This window comes from Phocoena sinus, chromosome 6 (assembly GCF_008692025.1).
Source record: "Phocoena sinus isolate mPhoSin1 chromosome 6, mPhoSin1.pri, whole genome shotgun sequence".
Lineage (NCBI taxonomy): Eukaryota > Metazoa > Chordata > Mammalia > Artiodactyla > Phocoenidae > Phocoena > Phocoena sinus.
Genome location: NC_045768.1, coordinates 101,141,110 through 101,166,370, shown reverse-complemented (window position 1 = coordinate 101,166,370; position 25,261 = coordinate 101,141,110). Strand labels below are relative to the sequence as shown.

The window sequence follows — 25,261 nt, the reverse complement described above, 5'->3', positions numbered from 1 at the left end:
GAAGTGTTTCCCACAGATGAGGCAAGTGAGGCAAAGGAGTCACCCGTCCAGGGCAGGAAGTGGCGGAGCGAGGATTGGAACCCAGGTCCTCTGACTGCAGAAACGCACTCAGAATCTGTTGGGTGGCCCTGCCTGTGGGGCAGCACAGAGCCTGGGACATGAGGGTGGCACATACAGACTTAGAGCCATAAAGCATATAGTCTTCATATTTCATCTAGAGCAAGGGTCTACTACCTTCCTGAAGTGGCCTCCCAGGTCTCTGGTCCAATTCAACAGAAGTGCATCCGTGAGCTACTCTGTACAAGATTCAAATACTCACTTTCTCTTGGGAATGTGGATTGGTGAGTGAAGCACAAGCGGACTTGTTGAAGCCTCCGGTGTGCAGCCACTTAAACTTGCAAGAGGGGTCATGTACCCTTTGGTGATCCCAGCCTGACCACTTATCAGCTCTGTGACTCTGGGGAAATCACCTAGCCTCTCTGAGCCTCGGCTTTCTCATTCGTAACAATTAGCAGGAACCGCATAGTAGCTGCTCAATATTGTCTTGGTGTGATTTACGCTAGGAACAATCGTAAACACCTTGATGTCTAAGAGTAGAGAAATGACACTATGGAACATGGTCGCTTTAGAGACTGGAATAGTCTAAAGCCATTTAGAAGGACATTGAAAAATGTGCACAAAACAATATAGTTAAAAAAAAAAAGCTGGACACAAAAATTCTGTGCACAGTTTGGTTTTAAAAGATATGATGAAAGAAATAGTCCAAAATGTTAAACGTTTCTCTGTGGGTGAGAGGACACCAGGGTGAAAGTTTTTTTCATTATACTTTCTCATATTTTCTGAATGTTCCACAGGGAGGTTGCATTATTTTCATAATCAGGCCAAACAGCATTTATAAAGTGTTTCATTTTATACCTTATTGGTTAATTCTTTACAGGGAGGGTAGGATTAGAAGACAAGGGATCAGAGAAAGTGTGGGGGGAAGAGGAGAGAGCTCAGTTCCACTGGTATTTATTGAGCATCTGCTGTGTGCAGGCACTGTGTAGGGTGCTCACTGCGATAGCTAAGTGAGATCTCAAAGAACTAGGTGTTGCTGAGCAGACAGGCAAGGGAATGGCGTGTGCAAAGGCCCTGGGGTGTGAAACAGTCATGGAGAACAGTTAGTAAGGTCTATGGGGGTGAGGGGAGAGTGTGGCTGGGAGATGGGCAGGCTGGAAATGCCCTTGAGGGGGGCCCTGTCAGCTGTATCAAGCGGTTCAGGCAGCATCCTGACGGCCCTGGAGTTACTTTGAGCTTTTATTTTCATTTGAATTTTTTATGGAGGTAACTGTAGATTCACATGTCATTGTAAATACTAATACAAAGAGAGCCCTCATTCACTTTGCACAGTTTCCCACAACATTTTGCAAAACTCTAGGACAATGTCACAAGGAGACATTGATGCAATCCTCTGATCTTATTCAGATTTCCTCAGTTTTACTTTTGTGTGTGTGTAGAGTGTGCTTGTGTATATTAAGTTCTATACAATTGTACCATCTGTGTAGCTTCTTGTATCCACCATCACAGTCAAGATACTGAACAGTTCCACACCACAGGGATCCCTCCTGTTGCCCTTTTAGAATCACACCCACCTCCCTCCTGGCCCTTCCCTCCACTGCCCACCAGACCAGGGGACTGATTCAGTGTGGACGATAGGGAAGAGCGCTGAAGAGGGGTCCCAGGGGTTGGGGTGCCAAGTTTGGGGCTCGCTAGGTTAGCTGTGGCTATGGGAATGTCCTAGAGACCAATGGATTTACAAGCCCACGGATTTGGAGACAAGTCTGAGCTGGAGGCTGAGACTGGGAGTCCCCACCTATCAGGGCTGGAGCTGCTGGTTTGTTGGAAGGGAGCAGAGTGGAGGAGGGCACTGAGGACGGACCCCGAGGAGGAATCACCATCCTGCCCAGCCAACCTTGCTCTTGCTTAGGAAGCCCTGGGAATCTCCTTTTTAAGAGGGCTCCCCCAGCCCGCATGACCCCCGTCACTTTGCCCCCAGTGTGAGCCTCAGAGCCAGGCATGGAATGTCCTTCTGCATGACATGTACCCTTAGCTGTATCGGGTTCAGGCCCCTGATCGCAGGGCTTGCTAACCCTGGCCCTGCCAGGTGGGGAAGCACCTTAGAGGTCACTGAATCCAAAGCCTTTAATTTACAAAGGAGAAAGCAGATTCTCAGAGGAGAGAGAGGCTCGATCTGCTGGAAGAAAGGGGGCTGTTTGTAGTCACCTCCGGAAAATGCTTTGCCCGGTAAAGGAGAACCCAGGAGAGGTAGATGAAAGTATCTGAACTCTTTCAGTCATCAGTTTTTATTGAGCGTCTACTACGTTGCCAGTCAGTGCTGGGCTTTCTGGATACGGAGATGGGTTAGGCACGAACCCTATTGCTGGTGGATAAGAACACGAAGGGTTAAATTCCGGGAGCTCGGCGGTGGGGCGGGATGGGGTTGGGGGCGTGTAGAGGAATCTCCCAGAGGAAAAGCCCTCTCCCTAGCTTCTCAGGCTCCGGAAACCTGGGCGAGAAAAGCCTGTGGAAGGGCTGCGCCGCAGGCACGCAGCCTCCCCCCGCACAGCCCCTCTGGCCAGGGGAACTGCTGCTCTCGAATTACAACAAAAGGGGCAGGAGGCCGCGCCTGCTGCGGTGGCCGCCTTCAGGGAAGGGGGTGGGTCCGGGGAGGGGTTTTGCGGTCCGACGCTGGTTAAAAGTACCGGGAAAAGGGTTGGAGAGCGACACCAACCCGCGGCTTCCTAAACTTGGAGGTCGGTTTCTCCAACGGCCGGAGAAGTCGGCTCGCTCCCTCTGCTCGGGAAAGGGGCTCCGCGGCGACGGGCGCAAGAGAGGGGCCGTCGTGGAGAGCCTGGCCCCAGCCGGACGAGTGCGTACCCCTGCTGACAAGTAAGAGCGCTGCCTGCGCCTCCCTCTCCCCACGGCGGTTCGCGGGAAAGCGGGGGTCCCGGTGGGGTCTCCAGGCGCCGCTCCCCGCGGGCCGCCTCTCAGCAGTGCTTGGGGTTCCCGGGAGCTGAGAGGCGGCACACAGAGAGAAGGCTCCTTGCTCGGAGACGCGAGGGCGTGCAGGCTAACGGGTCCCGCTCCCGACTCGGGCGGACCCACTCACCCCCACCTCGCCTGAATCCGGAGAGCTCACGCAGCAGGGGCGCCCCCGGAAGCTGGGCGCTCGGTTCCTGGCTCGCCCGGGGCGCCTGCGACCAGACAGGACGGAGTCAGACGAGACCCGGTGAGTGCTAGGTGCCTAGGAGGGTGCACCGTGGAGCCACGGACACCGGGGGCTGCGCTGGTGCCAGGAGTTCTGGCTTTTGAGGATGCGGAGCGCGCGGGGGACGGGGGCGCACTGGGGTGTCTCCGGAGCTGTGGCTTTGGGGATGTGGAGCGCACGGGGCTGGGGGGCGGGGGTGGGGAGTGAGGGCTAGTGAACGAAGGAAAGCCCTGAGTCCGGTGGACGGAGAGGCGCGGTCCGCACCTCAGGTATTCACTCCTGGCTGGTCAGGGTACCAGGAAACCTCTCCCGCCAATTATCAAGGGGAGGCCCTGGAGTAGGAAACAGCCAGCACAAGCCAACCCATGGATGGTCTACGCAGGATCGCCCCGGGGCTAATCCTGGTCTTAACGCTGATACTCCTGCCCTCAGTGCCCGCAACTTTTACGCAGGCGCTTTGAACACCGCGCTTCCGCCGCCCCCGCCCCCCTCAAGCCGCCGCCCAGCCAACCCCCTATCTGGAGCCCTCTGGAGTAGCTGCCTGCCAGAGGTGTCGCTGTAAATCAGCACCGGAATAGAAATGATTGGAAGAAACAGGCGAGATTCCCACTTCGTCATCCCTCACCCCGTCCCGGGAAAGACCACCAAAAATCAGCGAGGGTGGGGCGAGGGGATGCGGCGAAACACCACTGGGGAGGGGACTGAACTTCTCCTGGCTAGGAAACCTCGAGTCCTGATGAGAGGAGAGAGAGGAATGAAAGTCAGAAACATGCCCCAAATTAATTTCGTCCCCTGAAGTCTTGGAACTGCGGAGATCTTCAAATCAGTCCAAGGGGTTCTTTTTGCGGAAAGGGAAAAGTGCTGAAGTGGAGACTCGAATCCGTGTCCCCTCCTCCAGGCCCCGCTCCTACCCCGCCGCTAGCCTGTCTGTCCCTGACCCCCAAAAGGCCGTTCGTCACCCTTGGTGGAATTATTTCGTTATTTATGGTGTATTGTGTACTTAATGGTCGGGGATGGGGCTTAGGACGGAGTCGAAGTGCTCATTTCCCTGGTCAGTTCCCAGATGAACGACTGACTCCCTGGACTCTCCCTTAGCTAAATTATTCATCTCTCGCCCCCCCCCCTTTGTCCTGTTCCCCATCCTGGTCCCTAGTATCTGTCCCTGGAGTGAGCATCAAACCCATGTGTGTGCCTCTCCGTGACTTTGTGCTAAAAAGCGATTTGGTCTAAGGCCACTTAGCCATTAAGTGGCAAAGTTGAATAGGAAACTTAAGCCTAAAGACAAAGCATCCACTTGATGTTACAGGTTGGCTGACATTTTGGTGCATGGCAGACGGGAGAGGCTACGAAAATGTTTTCATCTATCTCCTTTACAGCTGGGCTCCTTGCCTGGCCTCTCCTGGCCTTTTCCCAAATTCTTGTCCTCTGACCCCTGGCTGACCAGTGTACAAGGGGCCTTGTGAATGAGGCAGATTTTCTGAGCTTCTGGTGGTGACCATTAGTGAAGCTTTCTAGTGTCCTAGAAAATTCCACACTGTTTATTTAAACATCATTTTTTTATTCGGAAAAATTTCAAATATAAACAATAGTAGGGAGAAGGCCCCCATATACTTCTCACTCAGCTTCAACAGTTATTGACATTTTGCCACACCTGTTTCATCTACCCCTTTCTTGTTTCTTTTTCAGGGAAGTATTTTAAAGCAAATCCGAGACATAAAATCATTTCATTCTTACATATTTCAGCGTGACCTCTAAAAATATTAAATAACCATTATGCCATTAATATACTTAAGAAAATTAACAATCATTCTTTGGTATCATCTAATACCTAGTCCAAAAAAATTCAAATTTTTTCCCCCAATTTTGCACCAAATGTCTTTTTACAGTTCACCGGAGTTCTGTTGATTTGTATAATTTATGTTCATTGTATGTTATTCTTTGCAAACCGCTTTTCTGTCCACAATGTTATTTGATTCTTACAACTTCCCACTAAAGAGCGAGGTGGGTTTTGTTGAATTCACGCTAGAGTTGAGTAAACTGGCCAACAGATAAGCTGTCCAGATGGCACAGTTGGTGACTGGCCTAGCCAGGACTTGACCCAGCATCCTTAGTCCTGGGCAGTGGTGGTTCTGTTTCTCAGCGCTGCTCAAGGAACATAAGTTGTGCTCTGACGCGTTCATCCTGGCTCTGGCTTCATCCTGGGCTTACCACTTCCTATACACCTGCTATCAGAAATCCCAGTGTAAATACTGAGTACTTGGCCATTTGGTGTAGGAGGTAAATCAGCTGCAAAGTCAGGAAGCCTGGGCTTATTTCCCAGCTTCTTGTAAAACTGTAGGAAAGCAACTCACCTCTCGAGAACTCAGGGTGGCCCTCTCTGAGGTAGGAGCCATCATCCTTCTCCATTCTCTGGCTCCTAGTTCTGAAAGTAGGGTGAGCAAAATGACTGGAGTTGGAATTCCTGGAAGAGACAAAGGGCTCAGAAAGAAATCTCACTGAGAACAATTACCCCTCACTGATCATTGCCCAAGTATTCTGGCAGCTGGCATCTTTAGTTGGAGGCAGCTAAAATTCTATGGCAGAGGAGAGGCTCCCCTCTGAGGTTCTTCATTTATGGACAACTTTGTTTATTCTGCCGTTGTCTGAGGAGGATATAGGACACCAGAGCTTTTTACTTTTAGCATTTTTTACTACTTGTGTTTATTTGCTTTGGAAAGGGGTGATAACGAAGTCATTTTTACATCTTATTAATGAGACTCATGAATTGGAATCCTCCTTTCTTGGCTGGCTGTGTGGGAAAAAGGAATCTCTTATTTCTTGATGCCTAGATTTTCTGCTCTCATGTTCATTGCCCTGAAACAGACATCGAATGAACAGACCTTCCACAAAACAGCCAGTTAGGGAGAGAGAAACTGGTTGCTCCAAACCCATTATTCAACCGTAGGAGCTCCAAAGGGACAAAGCATTACCCTTTAACCACACCGTCCTCTGGCATCCATGAATTCTCTTCCCCCTCAGCTAACAGGCTGTCTCCATGGGGGCAGAATTTCTAGGTGATTCCATGTCAGCAGCTGCTGTGGCTTTCTTCCTTTTACGGTTTTGGGAGCTTTAGGAGGGATAGTTGCCCTCTCCTGGGGTTGCCTGGGTTCAGAAGGTCAGCTTGTAATGACTCTTGTTCATTTCCCTCTGGAGAAGGTCGTTGTGGCCAGTCTTCATGTCAGTGTCACACAGTCCCTCCTGTACTCCAGACCGGGGGGCCACGAGACCTCAGATGAAGTAGCCTGTCCTGCTCCAGATCCATAGAACCAGCAGGACTGGCAATCGTGGGCCAGCAAAAGGAAAGCCAACTTGATGCCCAGAGAGACAGATCCGCAGCAATGCACTCCTTACCTCCTAAGTCTAGGTCAAAGCGAGTCTTCAGACCTTCTCATCCTAGTCATTCGAGCTGTCCTCCTGCAGGAAGTGTGTGTGACCCGCCAGGAGCACAGCCCAGCCAGGTGTGCTGGCCCATCTTCCCCCACCACCAGCATCAGAGATGCCTTTAGGCACCAGGACCAGCCTTTCAGAATAAGCACTTGCTCGAGGGTGATAAAGCATGACGGTGACAGCTTGGATAAGATGTCCATCCAGAGTTTTAAAAACCCTTTTGCACTTCCCTTGGCAGAAAGAGTATACCCAGATAAGTGTGTGCGGTACGTATGGGTGTAGAGTGAGAACGAAGTCAGCATATGAGGAGGATGTGATTACGATCACAGTTAATAAGTTCTCCTTGCCCAAGGCTTTTTGATCCCTTCCCTTGAAACACCTATAGTATTATAATACTGTACGCGAATGATGATACATTTTCTTTTTAGTTTTTTTCGTGTCGGAACTTGATAGACAAGCAGACACAGCTGCACCCAGGGCTGTCCCATGGCAATCGTTCCCATATGTCTTTTCTGAGGCGTCGCCAACATGATGCTAAGAGCATCTTCTGAAAAAATAATGCCACTTTCCTATACAGCATATGCCTTATGAGAAGATAACTTTTGTCGACGACTTGCGAACAGCTCTCATTTGCTCCGTTTCTTTGTTCTTCTTGAACTTGGGTCCATGAACACCCCCCACCTCCAGCCTTGTCCCTGGGGCGCTACGGATGTCCCGAGATAAACATAGCACAGCTTTCCAGAGTGCCTGCATGACTCATGACCTAGTAAGGCGGATAGTTTTCTAAACACAAATATAAAACTCTTCTAAAACAAACACAAATATAAATTTGAGTAAAGTACCTTTTTAAAGTACCCCTCTCCCCAGAATAACAGACGTAAGTAAAACGGCACCAAGCCTAAGTATACGACACGGGATGAACTTTCATTTCGTTTTATTGTGGTGAACTATACATAACACTCACCGTTTTAACCATTTTTAAGTGCACAGTTCAGTGGTGTTACATGCATTCACATTGTGTAACCGTCACCACCGTCTGTTCCAGGATTTTTTCATCTTCCAAAAATGAAACTCTGCACCCACTAAACACTGACCCTCCATTCTCCCACCACCTTGGCAAGCCCCATTCTACTTTCTGTCTCTATGATTTTGATAACTCTAAATACCTCATATAAATGGAATCATACACTGTCTTTTTGTGACTCGCTTATTGCACTTAACATAGCGTCTGTCAACGTTGTCTGTGTTGTAGCATGTGCCCGAATTTCCTTCCTTTTTAAGGCTGAATGATATCCCATTGTGTGTATGTACCACATTTTTTTAATTTGTTCATCTGTCCACTTGGGTTGCTTCCCCTTTTGGCTATCGGAAATACGCTGCCATGAATGTAGATGTACAAATACCTGTTCTGGATGAACTTTTACAAGATGAACGTACCCTTGTAACAAGCACCTAGATCAAGCATAGGACATTACCCAGAGGGCATGAAATTAATTAAAGGCAAAGCAGGAGATTCCAAATACATTTCATGCCTGCATGGGGCTGCTTCCATTACACCTCAGGGTCCTGGGAGTGGATGTTCATTTTGTCTACCGTGAGATGGTTTAGAAGAGATTTTTGAAAAACACAATTTATAATCTGAGAGGCAGCAAGATTAGTTGTGAGATTTAAGCAACCTCTTTCCTTAAAACGTTTAGGGAAGATAATACAGCATATTTGGGATTTGCAGTTGCAGCTGTATTAGGACATCACCGCTAAGTATTATTCTTCCAGGCTCTCCCTGGGCTGAAGAGGTTTGCATCCACCTGGAGAACTCCTACTCTTTTGTCAGCTTCTGCTGGATCATGAGTTTCTTTCTTTTTTTTTCTTTTGGCCTTGCCACACGGTTTGTGGGATCTCAGTTCCCCGACTAGGGATTGAACCCGGGCCACGGCAGTGAAAGCCTGGAATCCTAACCACTAAGCCACCAGGGAACTCCCTGGATCACAACTTTCAAGCCATGAGTGAAAACTTCTGTGGCCACGTCCTGCCTTCCTGCTCTCCTTTCCTTCCTTCCTCCTTCCCTTCCCACCTGGTGCTCTCTCTTAACTAAAACGATTTATGAGTGACTTTCTAGTTGCCAGACACTCTGCCAGTCTCCGTAAGAGACAAGAATGAGTAAGACATGATATTTGACATGTGCATTTAAAACTAAATCATCAGTCAAGAATGATATTCTGATGCCTGGCAACCAACTCCGTGGTGCCTACCTGGTGCCAACAGCAGCCTCAGAGCAGAGCCAAAGAATGTGCTGTGGAGTTTGGGCTTCTTGCAACACACAAAGCGGGGAAGACAGCCCATCAGGTGATCTGGAATTGCTCCAGCGTGCCCATAACCAAATTGTAAGAATAATTTTTTAAAAAATTGTAAGCTGCCTCGAGTTCAGATGGTCTGTCTGAGAGCACTCAACTAAACGTGAGGTTTAGGGACCATTGTAATGATTTAAGAAGAAGAAACTAAAATTCAGACGTCCATGAAATGCCATGAGTTCTCTTATCGTTTTCACTGTTAATTTTCTTAAACTGATATTCCCCAGGTGTTTTTTCTTCAGGAGGCTCTCAAAGCCACACCCACCTCCCCACCCCGCTATCAACCCCCTATGTCATCTGTTATCCCAACGTCATGATGTTGCAGCGTCATGGTACCCCAGCGTCTTCTTTGCCTGGAGAGTTGCTAGTTTCCTAACTGGACTCTTTTCCCTTTGTCTTAACCCGTGGGAAGCCATCCTTTATCCAATAGGCACAGGGCTCTTTCTAGAGCAGAGGTTGGTAAACTCTTTCTCTAAGAGCCAGATAGCCAATATTTCAGACTTAATGGGTCCGTACGATCTTTGTCACAACTTGGCAGTTTTAGTGGGAAAGCAGCCATAGACAACAAGAAATGAGCATGGCTGCGTTCCAATAAAAGTTTATTTCTAAAAACTTCACAGATTTGGCCCAAGGGCTGTCGTTCACTGACTCCTGCTTTCAATCACAAATCTGCCCCCCTCGCACTCCCGCTTACCTGTCGTCGCTCCACATCCCCAAAAGGAAAACTCAACATCTGTTGGCATGACATTCAAGTCTCCTCATGGCCCTAAGCTTGCTTCTCCAAGCTCACCTCTTCCACCTCTCCTCACCCCACCCACTCTGCCAGCCCTTCCACTTTGCATCTTGCAACTCTGAACCCCCACACGGGTCTCAGAACATCCTGTGTTATTTCAGACCTGCCTGGAATGATCTCCCTTCCCCACCAGCGACCTGTCAAACTCCTACTTCCCTTCGAAACCTGCCCAGGTGTCAACTCTCTAAATGTTCCTCGTCTCTAATTGTAATCACTGCCTTCCCAGTTCTATTTCTGTACCTATTTCTGTACTCTTTTTGCATCTCTAAATATACTGTGAACTCCTCGAGGGCAGAACCCATGTCAGATTCATCTTTGAATTCCAGGGCCTAATACAATGCTTGCCATGTAACATGCTTAGTAAGTAGATACTACTAAACTGAAGTGTCAGTTAAATAGATTATTTTTTAATAGCTTAATTGAGATATAATTCACATACTATACAGTTCACCCATTTAAAGTGTTCAATTCAATGGATGTTGGTATATTCACAGATATATGCAACCATCACAAAGAGAAACCTGTATACTTTAGCCATTGCCTCTTCCTCCTCCCCTCCCCCTACTCCCACCACTAAACAGCCACTCATCTACTTTCTGTCTCTACATTGCCAATTCTGGATTTTATTTTATTTTTTTTGCGGTACACGGGCCTCTCACTGTTGTGGCCTCTCCCGTTGCGGAGCACAGGCTCCGGACGCGCACGCTCAGCGGCCATGGCTCACGGGCCCAGCCGCTCCGCGGCATGTGGGATCTTCCCGGACCGGGGCACGGACCCGTGTCCCCTGCATCGGCAGGCAGACTCTCAACCACTGCGCCACCAGGGAAGCCCTGGATATTTTATATAAAGGAATTATGTGATATATGGTCTTTTTTGTCTCGCTTCTTTAATTCATATGATGTTTTGAAGTTTCACCCATGCAGTGGCATGTATCCACACTGCATTCCTTTTTATGACCCGATAATATTCCATTGTGAGGATACACCACGTTTCGTTTATCTGTTCACTGTTGGTGGACATCTGGGTTGTTTCTACCTTTTGGTGATAATGAACAGCACTGTTGTGAATACTTGTGTACAAATTTCTGGTTGAATATTTGGTTTCAATCCGTTTGGGTATATAAGTAGGAGTGGAATTGCTGGATCATATGATAATACTTTAACATTTTGAGGAACCGTCAAACTGTTTTCCACAGTGGCTGCACCATTTTACATTCCACCCAGCACTGTGTGAGGCTGCCGATTTCTCCACATCTTCACCAACACCTACTTTTCCCCACTTCAAAAAAAAATTATAGCCATCCTAGTGTGTGTGAAGAGGTATCTCATTGTGGTTTTAATTTGCATTTCCCTAATGACTAATGATTTCAAGCATGTTTTCATGCGCTTGTCAGTTATTTGTATGTCTTCTTTGGGGAAGTGTCTATTCAAGTCCTATGCCCATTTTAAAATTGGACTGCTTGTCTTTTGTTATTGAATTTTAAGGGTTTTTATATATCCTGGATACTAGACCTTTGTCAGATATACGATTTACAAATATTTTGTCCCATCTGTGGGTTGTCGTTTCACTTTCTTGATATTTTTTTTTTCTCGGTTCACATCACATTTACTCAACATTTATTCTGTGCTGGGCTCAGGGGATCCAGAGATGTATCTGCCCTCCAAGGGATTCACAGTCTTAGGAGAGAGACAGATATGCAAACAAAATAAAAAAAATAATTGATCACTACACCCTTTCGCTACCCCCACTGCTGCTGCTCTAGTTCATGAAGCATCTTGATAGTGTCCTTTGATGCACAAAATTTTGTAATTTTTATGAAGTCCAAAATAGGTATTTTTCAATTTGTTACCTATGCTTTTGGTGTCGTATCTTAGAAGCCATTGCCAAACCCAACGTCATGAATATTTACCGCTGTGTTTTATTCTAAGAGTTTTAAAATTTTAGCTTTTATATTTAAGTCTTTGGTCCATTTTGAATTAATTTTTGTAAATGGTGGGAGGTAAGGGTCCAACTTCTTTCTTTTACACGTGGCTATGCAGTTACTCCGGCATTATTTTTTGAAAAGACTCTTCTTTCCCCATTGAATGGTCTTGGTACCCTTGTCCAAATCAATTGATCATAGCTATATGAGTTTATTACTGGACTCTCACTTCTATTCCATTGATCTATATGCCTGTATCTTTGTGCCAGTATCACCCTGTCTTGATTACCATCGCTTTGTAGTACCTTTTGAAATCAGGAAGTGTGAGTCCTCGCCCTTTGTTCTCCTTTCTCAGAATTGTCTTGGCTATTCTGGGTCCCTTACAATTCCGTATGAATTTTAGACTCAGCTTGTCAATTTCCGTGGAAAAGTCAGTTGGGATTCTGATAAGGGTTGTGATGAATCTGTAGATCAATTTGTATTCTTATCTTAACAATATTAAGTCTTCCAATCCATGAACACGGAATTTGAAAAATTTATTTAAATCCTCTTTAATTTCTTTCAACAATGTTTTATCATTCACTGAGTATAAATTTTGCATGTCTTTTGTTAAGTTTATTCCTAAGTATTTTATTCTTTTTGATGCTACTGTGAATGGCGTTATTTTCTTAATTTAATTTTTGGATTGTTCTTTGAAGGTGTGTCCACACAGTTAATCTTTATACATTGATCTGGCATCCTATAACCTTGCTGAATTCTTTTATCAGTTATAATAGTCTTTTAATATATTCCTTAGGATTTTTTATATATACATATGAGTGGATGCTTAAACACAGAGTTGAAGCTAGTGGATGTCATGATAAGGAAAGTGGAGGCACCTAATTGCCTCCACCTGTGGGAGCCATGCCGTGTTTGGAGATGCAATAAAGTATTAGAATCATTCTAGAAGGAGGTCCAGAAAAGGCTTGTGATCAGCACCCGTGACATGGGTCAGCTCCAAACGTAGCTGAGAAAGTCTGCCTCCTCAGTAAAAGCAAGAACTTGAAGCTCTCTGTGTATATGCCACGACTCTGTGGCTGTCAGTTTCTTTCTTTTTAAATTTATTTATTTTCACTTTTGGCTGCGTTGGGTCTTCGTTGCTGCGCGCGGGCTTTCTCTAGTTGCAGCGAGCGGGGGCTACTCTTCGTTGAGGTGCATGGGCTTCTCACTGTGGTGGCTTCTCTTGTTGCGGAGCACGGGCTCTAGGCGCGCCAGCTTCAGTAGTTGTGGCACACGGGCTCAGCAGTCGTGGCACGCGGGCTCTAGAGCGCAGGCTCAGTAGTTGTGGCGCACGGGCTTAGTTGCTCTGCGGCATGTGGGATCTTCCCTGACCGGGGCTCGAACCCGTGTCCCCTGCATTGGCAGGCGGATTCTTAACCACTGCGCCACCAGGGAAGCCCCTGGATGTCAGTGTCTTGACACAGTACCAGCATTGTGAGCTGAGCCTGGCCAGTTTTGGTGAGGTGGCAGTTGTTACCTGCTGCTATCACTCACTGGGCTTCTGGAAGGGCTTCCAGTGCTTCTATGGACAGCTGAATCCCAGATCATAGGCTTTTTTTTTTTTTTTTTTTTTTTTTTCAGATCATAGGCTTTTAACAAACTTTAGTACAGCACTCCTGCCCCCTCCCCTGGGTCACCAGACATTTCTAGACAAGCCAAAGATGTGGCCATGGCCTCTGTACCAGCTGCTCCTTCCTTCACTGGACCCTGGGGTCTATTTCTCATTGAAGGAGCTCAGGCCTGTTGGTTCAGGTTGCATTGCTTGGAAGGGAGCTTGGCCTGGAAGCTTCTGGAGATACAGAAGGTGTCTAAAGCCATGGTTGAGTTCCTGCTGTGACTAGCGCTCCCTGAGGCATGAAGGAAGCTAAATAGGGAGGGCTTGGGGAGGATGTCACTTAAGAACTGAGCTCCTTGGCCGTTTTGAGGATCCATCTCTTAGAACAGCTAGTTTGGGGAATTCCCTGGTGGCCCAGTGGTTAGGAGTCTGTGCTTCCACTCTGTAGGTTCAATCCCTGGTTTGGGAACTAAGATCCCACAAGACACGCTGCGTAGCCAAAAAAAAAAAAAAAATTTAAAGAAAAGCTGGTTTGTACATTCCCTCCATCCCAGGACTCCCCCCACATCCCCCCCCCCACCGTTTGCTTCACTTACCCCCAACTGTCTGAGCCCCTCTCTACCTCAGTGTCTGTGCCTGGACCAGCCCTCAACACCCCCTCTCCAGAGATTTGCATGCAGTGACCCCATCCCCAGCTACAGTTCCTCCCCTGGAAACAAGACAATGCAATGATTGGATTACTTGAAAAATTTGCACATCATTCTGGCCCCGAATTCTGTTCTCCTCCCCTGCCTGCCTTTTATGAATTTTAGTATCACCTTCAAAGTGGCACAGAAATTTGGACCAATTTGGCTACTGACTGTTAGCTCTGAGAAACAGTGTGTCTGAGACTGTGTATGTGTTGGGGGTCAGGGAGGGGTGGGAGCATGGTTAAAACCTGTTACCCAAATGCCGTGTTAAGAGTGGTCGACGGGTGGGAATTCCCTGGTGGGCCAGTGGTTAGGACTCCTGGCAGGAGGCCTAGGGTTCGATCCCTTGGGTTCGATCCCTGGTTGGGGATCCCACAAGACTCCTGGTGTGGCCAAAACAAAAAAAGAGTGGCTGAAGAGTGGTTGATGGGTTAAATGACACTCCTCCTGGAAATTTTCCAGGTTGTTGTGGATTTTATAACTATAATAGTTACCACTCATTGAACACGGCTGAGCCAGTCACTGACTGTCCTGGGCACTTGATATATCTTATGGAACCCACCAAAACAGGGGTCCCCAACCCCTGGGCCACCGACTGGTACCTGTTAGGAACCAGGCCACACAGCAGGAGGTGAGCGGCAAGCGAGTGAGAGAAGCTTCATCTGTATTTACAGCCGCTCCCTATCGCTCGCATTACCGCCTGAGCTCCGCCTCCTGTCAGATCAGCGGTGGCATTAGATTCTCATAGGAGCGCGAGCCCCACCATGAACGGCGCATGCGAGGGATCTAAGTTGCGTGCTCCTTATGAGGATCTAATGCCTGATGATCTGAGGTGGAGCTGAGGCAGTGATGCTAGTGCTGGGGAGCGGCCGCAAATACCCATTATCATTAGCAGAGAGGTCTGACTGCACAGAGACCATAATAAATCAGTTGCTTGCAGAATATCAACACCCTATCAGTGAGTGGCAAGTGAAAACGAGCTCAGGGCTCCCACTGATTCTGCATTATGGTGAGTTGTATAATTACTTCATTGTATATTACAATGTAATAATAACAGAAATAAAGTACACAATAAATGCAATGTGCTTGAATCCTCCTGAAATCATCCCCCCACCCCCGGTCCATGGAGAAATTGTCTTCCACGAAACCGGTGCCTGGTGCCCAAAAGGTTGGGCACCGCTGACCTAAAACCCTAAGACCCTCTGTATTTGCAGAAGCCAGATTCGAACCTGCGACCACTCTCAGATGCCAGCACCATGTTCTTTCAATTACTCTGTGTTATCCTGTGGTTAAACCGTAGCTCCATTTTTTTAGGGCTTGGGGGCGTGGCTAATTTGAACCCGATGGGCATATCCGCCTCACTCTGCTCCCTCTGCCTTCAAGCAGTAGCACTGATTTTGGATTTCCCCTGCCCCTTCTTTTTTTTTTTTTTTAAACATCTTTATTGGGGTATAATTGCTTTACAATGGTGTGTTAGTTTCTGCTTTACTCCCCTGCCCCTTCTTTATGGGCTACAGGCTATAGAGATAAGATGTGTCTCTTGGGGGGCCCTGCGGACTTCCCTGGTGGCGTAGTGGTTAAGAATCTACCTGCCAACGCAGGGGACACGGGTTCGAGCCCTGGTCCGGGAAGATCCCCCATACCGCGGAGCAACGAAGCCTGTGCATCACAACTACTGAGCCTGCGCTCTGGAGCCCACGAGTCACAACTACTGAGCCCGTATGCCACAACTTCCGAAGCCCACGTGCCTAGAGCCCGTGCTCCGCAACAAGAGAAGCCACCGCAATGAGAAGCCCGCGCACTGCAACAAAGAGTAGCCCCTGCTCGCCGCAACTAGAGAAAGCCCGCGTGCAGCAACGAAGACCCAACACAGCCAAAAATAAATTTCAAATAAATAAAATTAAAAAAAAAAAGATGTGTCTCTTACAGACACTATATATTTATTTGGCTTTTGCTTTCCCATTCAATCTGAGAGTCTCCAGTGGCACATTTTAAAGTGTTTGAAATTGTACCTTCATCCTCCCCAGGAAACAGCCTGGTCAGAATGAGATTCCACCCAGAGGCAGCGATGGACTGTGGGGAACCCCAATCGGTCACAAAAAATTATGCCCGACAAAGGTCTCTTTCTGGAGGCTGAAAAAAATTCAGTTTTGTATGCCTACCTCTGACCATTTCACCATGCCCTGAACATTCCCACTCTGTGGCCAGAAATAGACAGAACCAAGGTGCAATCTTTGGCCAGGGGTCAAATGGACCAGCCCTGGCCAAGCGTGATGTCAGAGTCTGCATTCTTGTCTGAGGTGGTTCAGAAGGGCCCCCTTGTCTCCACCCGCTTCCCTCATTCTCTGAGCACCAAACCCATCCACCCAAGACAGCCTTCCTCCACAAAGGAATGTGTTCCGTGTGCGGCCAGAAGCAGCACCCGACCACAGCTGGGGTAGCCTCTCCCATGTGCTCTGGGCCGTGAATGAGGACCATTCATCACTCCTGCTGGTCGAGCAGGAATCCCCTGGCAGGCAGCAGGGGGCGGGTCTGATGGTGGAGAGAGCCCCCATCCCTCCCCTGACCCCGTAGCTGAATGCTGACATCTGGCAGAGACATCAAGGGGACCATTCTGTCTGGGTGAAAGAATCCAGCTGAGTTCTACGCTCCACTGTTCTATGACACTAAGCAAGTGGCTTTTGCATCCAGGGCCACTGCTCCTGGCTGGGGAGCCGCATGGTTGCTGATGCGATGTTTCTCATTTGGGTCAGCAGGCCAGTTACTGGGGGCTCCAGAGCACAAGATGTGGAGCAAGTGCTGGGCAGAAGGAATCATTTCCCTACCTACCAGGGCCCTCAGAAAGGGTAAGGCCAGTCACGCAAAGCTGGAGCCTGAGGGAGACCCGTTTTAGGAGGTTCTGTGCCCCAGACAGTCATGTTGGTGGGCGGATGGGAGGAGTTAAGGAGATCAGCTTTTGGTCAGAGCAGTGCTTTTTACTAAAAGCGCTAAATGCACACATAGTGTAGAACTTTTACAGTGTGTTTTCCCCCCCTTATGCATGTCTTTGTTATTGACTAGGAAATGGTTGGTCATATTGGGCATTTTTTGACACTCAGGTGTCAGTGGTAAGAGGCCGAGGTCAGTCGTATTCTTTAAGAATGCGTTGGGGTAGTCCAAAGCCACTTGGCTTTTCAGAAAATATTGTTGCACCGGCGAGTTATACAACACAGAATGCCTTTTCTCAGGTAGACAATGAAGTCATTAGAATGGGATTGCTTTGGGGGGAAGAGAAACATTTGAGTAGCCCCAAGGAAATCTTGAGACTGAGAGATTTTTTTGGAGTAGGCCTTTGATGTTCTTTCCCAAGCAGAATAATTCAGCTGTCAAAAGAGCAGCTTAAGAAAAGGGCCCTGGGGACTTCCCTGGTGGCGCAGTGGTTAGGAATCCGCCTGCCAATGCAGGGGACATGGGTTCGAGCCTTGGCCCGGGAAGATCCCACATGCCGCGGAGCAACTAAGCCCATGTGCCACAACTACTGAGCCTGTGCTCTAGAGCCTGTGAGCCACAACTACTGAGCCCATATGCCACAACTACCAAAGCCCGCGTGCCTAGAGCCCGTGCTCCGCAACAAGAGAAGCCATCGCAATGGGAAGCCCGCACACCGCAACGAAGAGTAGCCCCCGCTCGCCGCAACTAGAGAAAGCCCGTGCTCAGCAACAAAGACCCAACGCAGCCAAAAATAAATAAGTAAATTTATTAAAAAGGAAAAGAAGGCAAAATATTAATAAAAAAAGAAAAGAGCCCTGGAAATTCTAGTTATAGATTTTCTCCTTTTCCTTTCGGAGCCCTGTTGGGTCAAAATTAAGTGAAGTATTTTCAAATAGTCATCCATTAACAGTACAATGTCATGCCTGGAATCATAGAAATCAGTGTTTCTACAGACTTATGGTCACCAAGGGGGAGAGGGGATGGGGGAAGGATGGAGTGGGAGTTTGGGGTTACTAGATGCAAACTATTACATATAGAGTGGATAAACAACAAGGTCCTACGGTATAGCACAGGGAACTATATTTAATATCTTGGGATAAACCATAATGGCAAATAATATAAAAAAGAATGTGTATGTGTGTGTATAACTGAGTCGCTTTGCTATACAGCAGAAATTAACACAACATTGTAAGTCAACTATATTTCAATAAAATGTAAAAATCATTGTTTCTACAGTATACTGGAAAGTTCCAGGGGTGACATATATTTTGGAGTTAAAGATGTCCTCCAACAAATGAGGTTTATCAGACAATTGAAGGAGCACTGTTCATGATGAACTGAGAAACTTGAGCACCATACAGGCTTAGAACTCTTTCTCTCCCTCTGACCACACCCTCAGCCCCAACTCCCAGCAAGACCAAGAAAATTGACATCAGCCCTGCTGAAAAGTCTTATCTGCAGGCATCGCAGACTTCCTGGAGCCCACCCTCCCATGGAACTTGGCCCAATTTAGCACCTACATAGTTTACATAGCACATGTGAACACACTTTTTGATTTAGGTAACTAAACTTTTCTCCAATATCGTATATTCTTTGGAGCAAATGTCTGTCTCTAGTCTTCAAGTAAGTTCTTGCAAAAGCTAGATCCAGGGAGAACTGCCGAAGCTCATCCTCGGGAGTTCCCAGTTCCCCAAATAACACGTGGGGGAATCTGAAGTAGAAAATTAAATACAACCAGTTACATCATACAGCTTACCATCAACCGGAGGTGTAGTTGGCACTTGAACAGCCCGACTCAAATCTACCAGGCAGCACCTGTTGGACCCCAAATATTTTACCTGATTTGGGGGGGGGACCACCTACTATGGTTCAGGGACTTAAGAAACATGATCTTTGATTTTTGAAAGAGTCCTGAAATGAAGGTGTTTCTTGTTTCTTCCTTTAAAAAGTTGCTTTTGAGTACGTATCGTTTCCATTTTATAGATGAAATACCGAGACTTAGAAAATCTAAGTGTGCCTGAGGTCACAGAGCTAAGAGGTGATAGAAGAGGGATCTGAACCTAGTTCTGTGTGACTCTAAACCACTGGGCCATGCTGCTTAGTGGCAGCGGGAGGCGATGGCACGGGCAGCCCGTTCTTTGTGGAGGATGAATGTGAAAGCTGTCTGAAGGGGACGCTGAATGTAGGGGGTGCTCGAGGCCCTTGGGGAAGGTGAGCTGATTCTGGCTGATGGCTTTCAGGAATGCCTGGGATTTAAGTCCTGGGGACGTGAAGGAATTCTTTCCCCATGTCTCCCAGATACCCCCTGGGTGTCACAGGGCTTCTTGTCGGCAAAGCTTACACTAGTATCAACTGTGTGAACTCGTATCCTTAAATGGATTGAATTGAACGTAAGAATGTCCTCAACTGCTTAGCCAAGAGCCCAGTGAGAACATATCGGGAGAGATAACTTACCACTTTCTGATAAGCCACGGTCACAGCTGATTCCTTCTAGCACTCTTATTCTTGTTAGTCAAATACTGAGGTCCTTGGGCATCTTGGCTTGACCCCTGTAATCATGACCCACTGCTCGGCTAAACCATGTGAAGAATTAAGTCCATCTGCCGCAGTTCTTCCTGGACTTCACTGACATGCAGTTTTAACAGAAGACTGCGAGATCGGTCATCCTCTTGTGGAACTTTGCGTGCCTGCAGAGGGTTGGTGAAACCTGGGCTTCGTTTGGTATGTGTGAACCCGCTACAGAAATGTTCTGCTGACCCAGTGGCTTGTGTTCAGGGTAGAGGATGTTCCTAGAGTTTCTGTGATGGATGGCGATGCACCCTCACTGGCGTAGACTCTTGGGCTGTTGATGACCTTGGAGGTGTTCATAGGCTGAAAACTGAGGATAGATCTCCCCATCGTCTAAAAACTCTCCCAACTATGATATCAGTTAGATGTCTCCACCAGAATTGTTGATTTCTTTAGTGAAATCAAAATCTCTAACTGAGAACTGATAGAGCAGGTGTGAAGAGGGGAAATGTGACTTCCATCAATCCAAATGTCATCCAATGTCCAGAAGAATAGAGGGAGAATTTACCATACTTGTTTATGAATAGGCACTGAAAAAGGTAAGAGACATAGCACACTTCTGTTTGTTTGGGTTTTTTTTTAATTAAAATTCAAGCTTTTCTTTGCTTTTGTTTTTAATCTTTTGCATCCTAGTACATTTCTTTTTATTTTTTATTTTTTATATTTATGGCTGTGTTGGGTCTTCGTTTCCGTGCGAGGGCTTTCTCTAGTTGTGGCAAGTGGGGGCCACTCTTCATCGCGGTGCATGAGCCTCTCACTATCGCGGCCTCTCTTGTTGTGGAGCACAGGCTCCAGACGCGCAGGCTCAGTAATTGTGGCTCACGGGCCCAGTTGCTCCGTGGCATGTGGGATCTTCCCAGACCAGGGCTCGAACCCGTGTCCCCTGCGTTGGCAGGCAGATTCTCAACCACTGCGCCACCAGGGAAGTTCCCCTAGTACATTTCTTAATGGAACTCAAATCCTTTGACCCAAAGCAGTTTTCTCAAGGAAATTGGTCCTGGGCAGCGCTTGACATACCAGAGTGCACTTGCTCAGCGACAGAGATAAGAACAATTAGTCAGTAAAGGTAGCAGTTCTGGTATCTGGCTGCCTGGGTGCAAATCCCAGCTTGATTACTTTTGAGCTATAGCTTTTCTGTCCCTTGGGTTTCCCTCAGGGAAATACAGATGCTGACAGTACCTCTCTCAGAGGGTTGCCTGGAGCTGTTACCATCCAGTATGGCAGCCACGACCCCAGGGGACCACTGAGCACTTGAAATGTGTTAGTCGAAATTGCGACGTGCTGTCAGTGTAAAGTACACCCCAGAGTGCAAAGATTTAGTGCAAGAATGCAAAATATCTCATTAATAATTTTACATCGATTACATACGGAAATGATAATATATGGGATATATTGGGTTAAACAAAATATATCTTTAGCCTTAGTTTCTCCCATTTCATTTTACTTTTTTAATGTGGCTCTCAGAAAAGTTTAAATTACGTATGTGGTTTGAATTATGTTTCTATTGGGAAACGCTAGTCTAGACTAGAGGATTAAATGAGTTCATACCTGTAAGGCACTTTTCACACAGTCATTGATACAGAATGAGTAATCAATAAATATAGGATTTTAAAAAAATCTAACTTTCTCATTAACAGAATCCCACCTTCATTGCCAGCTCATGTGGTATCCAGGCTGTGGCATAAAAGCAGAGGTCATCCTTTTAGAATGGGGGAGGAGAGGGGGATTGAATACATAAATTAGGTATAGAATAAGAAAGTCTATACGTCCTAGGTGGGGGGAATTACGTGGAAGGGCTCACCACAGTCCTCGCATCATAAAACTACCAGGCCCCCAAAAGTAAAGCACATTTGCCTCCCAGCACCTTCTAAGATACTGTTCTGCTGGAAGATGGAGCCTCTTAAAAGCCGCAAGCCTTCCTTCTGCCCTCCTGCGGCTGGTGTCTATTTGGAAATGGCCTCGGAGGGGCAGTGGAGTATGCCGGGGCTGCCTGTACACCTGCAGCAGGAGATGACCAGCCCCTGTAGCCTCCTGAGCACAGCTGCAGGCGCTGTCAGAAGGGAGCCGAGAGGGCAGAGGTCGCTGGATCGGGCTTCTCAGAGGAAGTGGGACTTGAGGAATCCCTGTTCCCTGTGGGTTTGCCCTGTGGACCCTGCAGACACTGCAGGGCCCCCATTCTCCCCTCTGAGTAGCAGCAGTGCTCACTGCCTTGGGCCTTGATGGGCCCTTAGGCAGTGTCCAGCCCGGGTTTAGGGACTCGTCCTTTTGGGCACACACTGGCGTGTGTCACGAGATGGCACATCTCCCAGGAAATCAGCTGTGTTGGGCTGGGATCATGCCTCACTCTTCCTCTACTAGGTCCAACCCATGACTCTTGTCTAGACACAAGCATTGATTCCGTGTTGGGGTGAGATTTTATGATCCCAGGGGATCTTCACTTCCCATAAAGTACCCCATTGTCTGCCTACCCCCTTTACGACACAGTGCATTTCAGAGGCACCCAGGTCAGCAGATTTGAAGGGCATGTGGAAGGTCCACCTACTCACCAAAACCCTATTGCCCTTACTTCCAACATTGTACAATATGTAAAATTCAACTATTAAAATTCATATCTGGGCTTACCTGGTGGCACAGTGGTTGAGAGTCCGCCTGCCGATGCAGGGGACGCGGGTTCGTGCCCTGGTCCGGGAAGATCCCACATGCCGTGGAGCGGCTGGGCCCGTGAGCCACGGCCGCTGAGCCTGCGCGTCCGGAGCCTGTGCTCTGCAACGGGAGAGGCCACAACAGTGAGAGGCCCGCGTACCGCAAAAAAAAAAAAAAAAAAAAAAAAAAATATATATATATATATATATATATATATATATAATGTCCCTCCTTCTTACCCCTGGCGCTGTCTTATGCCCTTATGCTACACTATTTTTTCATTATTCTGAAGCTTTTATCACTATCTAACATATTATTTTACTTATGCACTTTGTTTCTTGTTTATTGTCTGATTTTCTTCTGGATTGTAAGTCACAAATACAGTGATCTTTACTGAAAAAAAAATTCATATCTAGGAATTCCCTGCTAAAACATAAAAGTTCCCTCTTCATAGAAAAGTCACAATTCTACTCCTTCATGTGTTAAATTTCTTAATACAATAAATTAGTAAGGAATGGATTTCTCAGCTCGCTTTCCTATGCAATTAGGTCAGAAGGAAAAGGCCGTTTTGATAAGGTGTAACGATTTGAATAGGAATTTGTATTTATTCATTCAATTAATATTTGCTGAGTACCTACTGAGAACAAGGCTCGGGGGTTCAGAAGTGGCAGGAAGGAAAGAAGAAAACTAATGTGAATGAAGCCATGCTGTGTGCTAGGGATTTCCATGTTATCTCATTTAATCATCACATATACACCTGCAAAGAAGGTTATTTCCATGATCAGAAGAGGAAATCCAGGCTCCAAAAGTACCCCCAAATCTGTAGAGCTTGGAAGTGCTAAAGTCAGGATTCAGACCCTTATATTCTGACTCCAAGATACCCAACATCGTCTCTCCAGGGAACCAACGGTGCCAATAGGTACCAGGAGGAAGGGTTGCTGAGGGGCAAGAAGACCCATACAATGGAAGATGAGGGAGCCAAGGGCCTCCTCCATCCACTTCGCTTTTAATAGCCCCTTGACCTGTGATCAAGCAGTAGAGCTTATTTTAAAACCATCCTGAGGATGGGTCTACTTTGAGTTATCCTACCCTGTTACTGTCCAACGGGGTTTTAATAAGCGCCCAACATGTGCCAGGCACCGTGCTAGGCCCAGGGCCCAGCCGAGACCCCCATCGCCAACAGCACCGGCTCCGCGTGAGTGATGTGAGCAGAGAGGGGACATCCGCTCCCACGGAGCCTGGCCTGCTTCAAGGGGAGGCCGCGGGGCCTCAGGCGCCGGCTCCAGGCGGCCGAGTCAGCACGGTCCCCGCTCAGGGACCCTGATCACCCAAAGCGCCCTCGCGGGCTCACGTGTGCCACCCACCCCGGGCCGCGTGCGGCCGCCGCCTGGGCTTGAGGACACCCCAGCTCCGCGGCCGCCGGCGCTGGGAAGGGCGGGGAGCGGGGACGCAGAGCGCGGCGGCCGGATCGCGAAGGGGCTGCCAGCCAGGGGCCACTTGCCTGCTCCCGGGAGGGGCGCCGGTCCCCGTCCCCGCAACTGGGGACACCCGGTGGGGCTCGGTTCTAAACCGGGTCATCAGGCTGCCAACAGTCTTGTCACGGGACGCGCTGCAGCGGGGGCCACAAGCAGGGGGACCACCCTGGACGGATTCCCCTCCAGGCCACCCTCGCCCCCCAGCAGCTAGAGTCTCCTGCCGAGAAAGTTCAAGTGCAGAAAGGAAACTGGAGCCTGGGAGGAGCGGGCGAGGCCTCTGGTCTGCAGCGGGTGGCAGCCCACCGCGGGACAGGGGGTCGGCGGTGGGTGGAGCCTCAGGGCATTTTGCTCTCCATCCTCCGCAGCTCTGCTTTGGACGTTGGCAATTTTTCCCTCCTGAGGGATGGATGGATGCCAATGTGAAAAATGGATGTTACGGTGCAATAAGGAAAAGACATATAATAGTAAGGGGATTTAAAAAAAACACGTAGCGATAATTTCCAAAAAAAAGAAATACAGGTGGCCGATAGAGCCTGAAGAAAAGAAAGGTCAATCTCACTAGTAGCAAAAGAAACGTTGGTTAAAACAGAATACCTCCCCCCGCCCCTTATCAGATGGAGAAAGGTCTGAAAGCATGGTCATAGCTAGAATTTTGAGGTTGTGGCGAAATCTACATACTTCAGGCCGACGTGTACCCTAGCACAGTCCTTCTGGAGGCAGTTAATATAGTTTTGCAGAAGCGTTCACTTTTTAACAGCCCTTTGACCCAGAAATTTTGCCTTTAGGAATTTATCCCAAGACTGTGGAAAATTTTAGCTACAAGGATATTCATTTCAACTATGTGAACAGCAGTAAAAAATTTACTGGTAAGATTATTCAATCTTATGGTGCATTCATAAGATTGAACACTATGTGATAAAAATCTTGTAAAAGTCAATGAGGCATGATGTTTGCAGTATACTGGTAAATGTGAAAAGCAGTTTAACAAAAGAGTATGTAGAAAATTATTGTAAGTTTTAAGAGGAAATATATATGTACAGAAGAAAGGCTGGAAGGGGTGTACACCAGAGGGTTGACAATCATTGTCTCCAATAGGGGTATTGCAAATTCTTTTCTACTTTTTACTTGTTTGTGTTCTCCAGAGTTGTATCACCAAGTTGTATAACTTTTGCAATAAGAAAGAAAAAACCATAAACGTTATTTTGAAAAAGAAAAGAGAAGCATCTGGGTCTAATATTTTACAATTCCCCAGAGAGTCGGAGAAGCCCCACAAAGGAAGCAAGAAATTCAGGAGCACTTTTGTAGGAAAGATTTAAGAGTTGAACACTGGCCATTCATTCCCACAGATTAGAGAGTCCAAGAAGTTGGGCGGAGCAGTTTATAGATACGCAAATCCAGAGATTACGATTTCCTCTTAAAAAATTACAGAACCACATACTTTTTCCATTTCTTTTTGAGATGTGAATAGACAATCTTGCAGGCCTCTGTAGCTCTCGCGTGAGGGGGAGCTTGGGAGATGGTAAGAAAATGCTGGACTGGGGCTGTTAGAGCACAGAGGTGAAGGTGAAGGACACAGGTCAGCCTGCT

General features: G+C 47.6%; 1 protein-coding gene across 4 annotated transcripts in view; it reads left to right on the top strand.

The window, feature by feature from the left end:
• Positions 1 to 2,538: 2,538 nt before the first annotated feature.
• Positions 2,539 to 25,261, top strand: part of LOXL2 (lysyl oxidase like 2) — a 102,342-nt gene continuing 79,619 nt past the window's right edge. Inside the window, exon 1 of one of the 4 annotated variants that reach the window (XM_032635646.1) lies at positions 2,539 to 2,928. The gene's annotated coding sequence lies outside the window, so the exon portion shown is untranslated. Of the gene's footprint in view, positions 3,269 to 25,261 lie in introns of all 4 variants that reach the window. The other 3 variants (XM_032635647.1, XM_032635648.1, XM_032635649.1) reach the window with 3 other exon arrangements.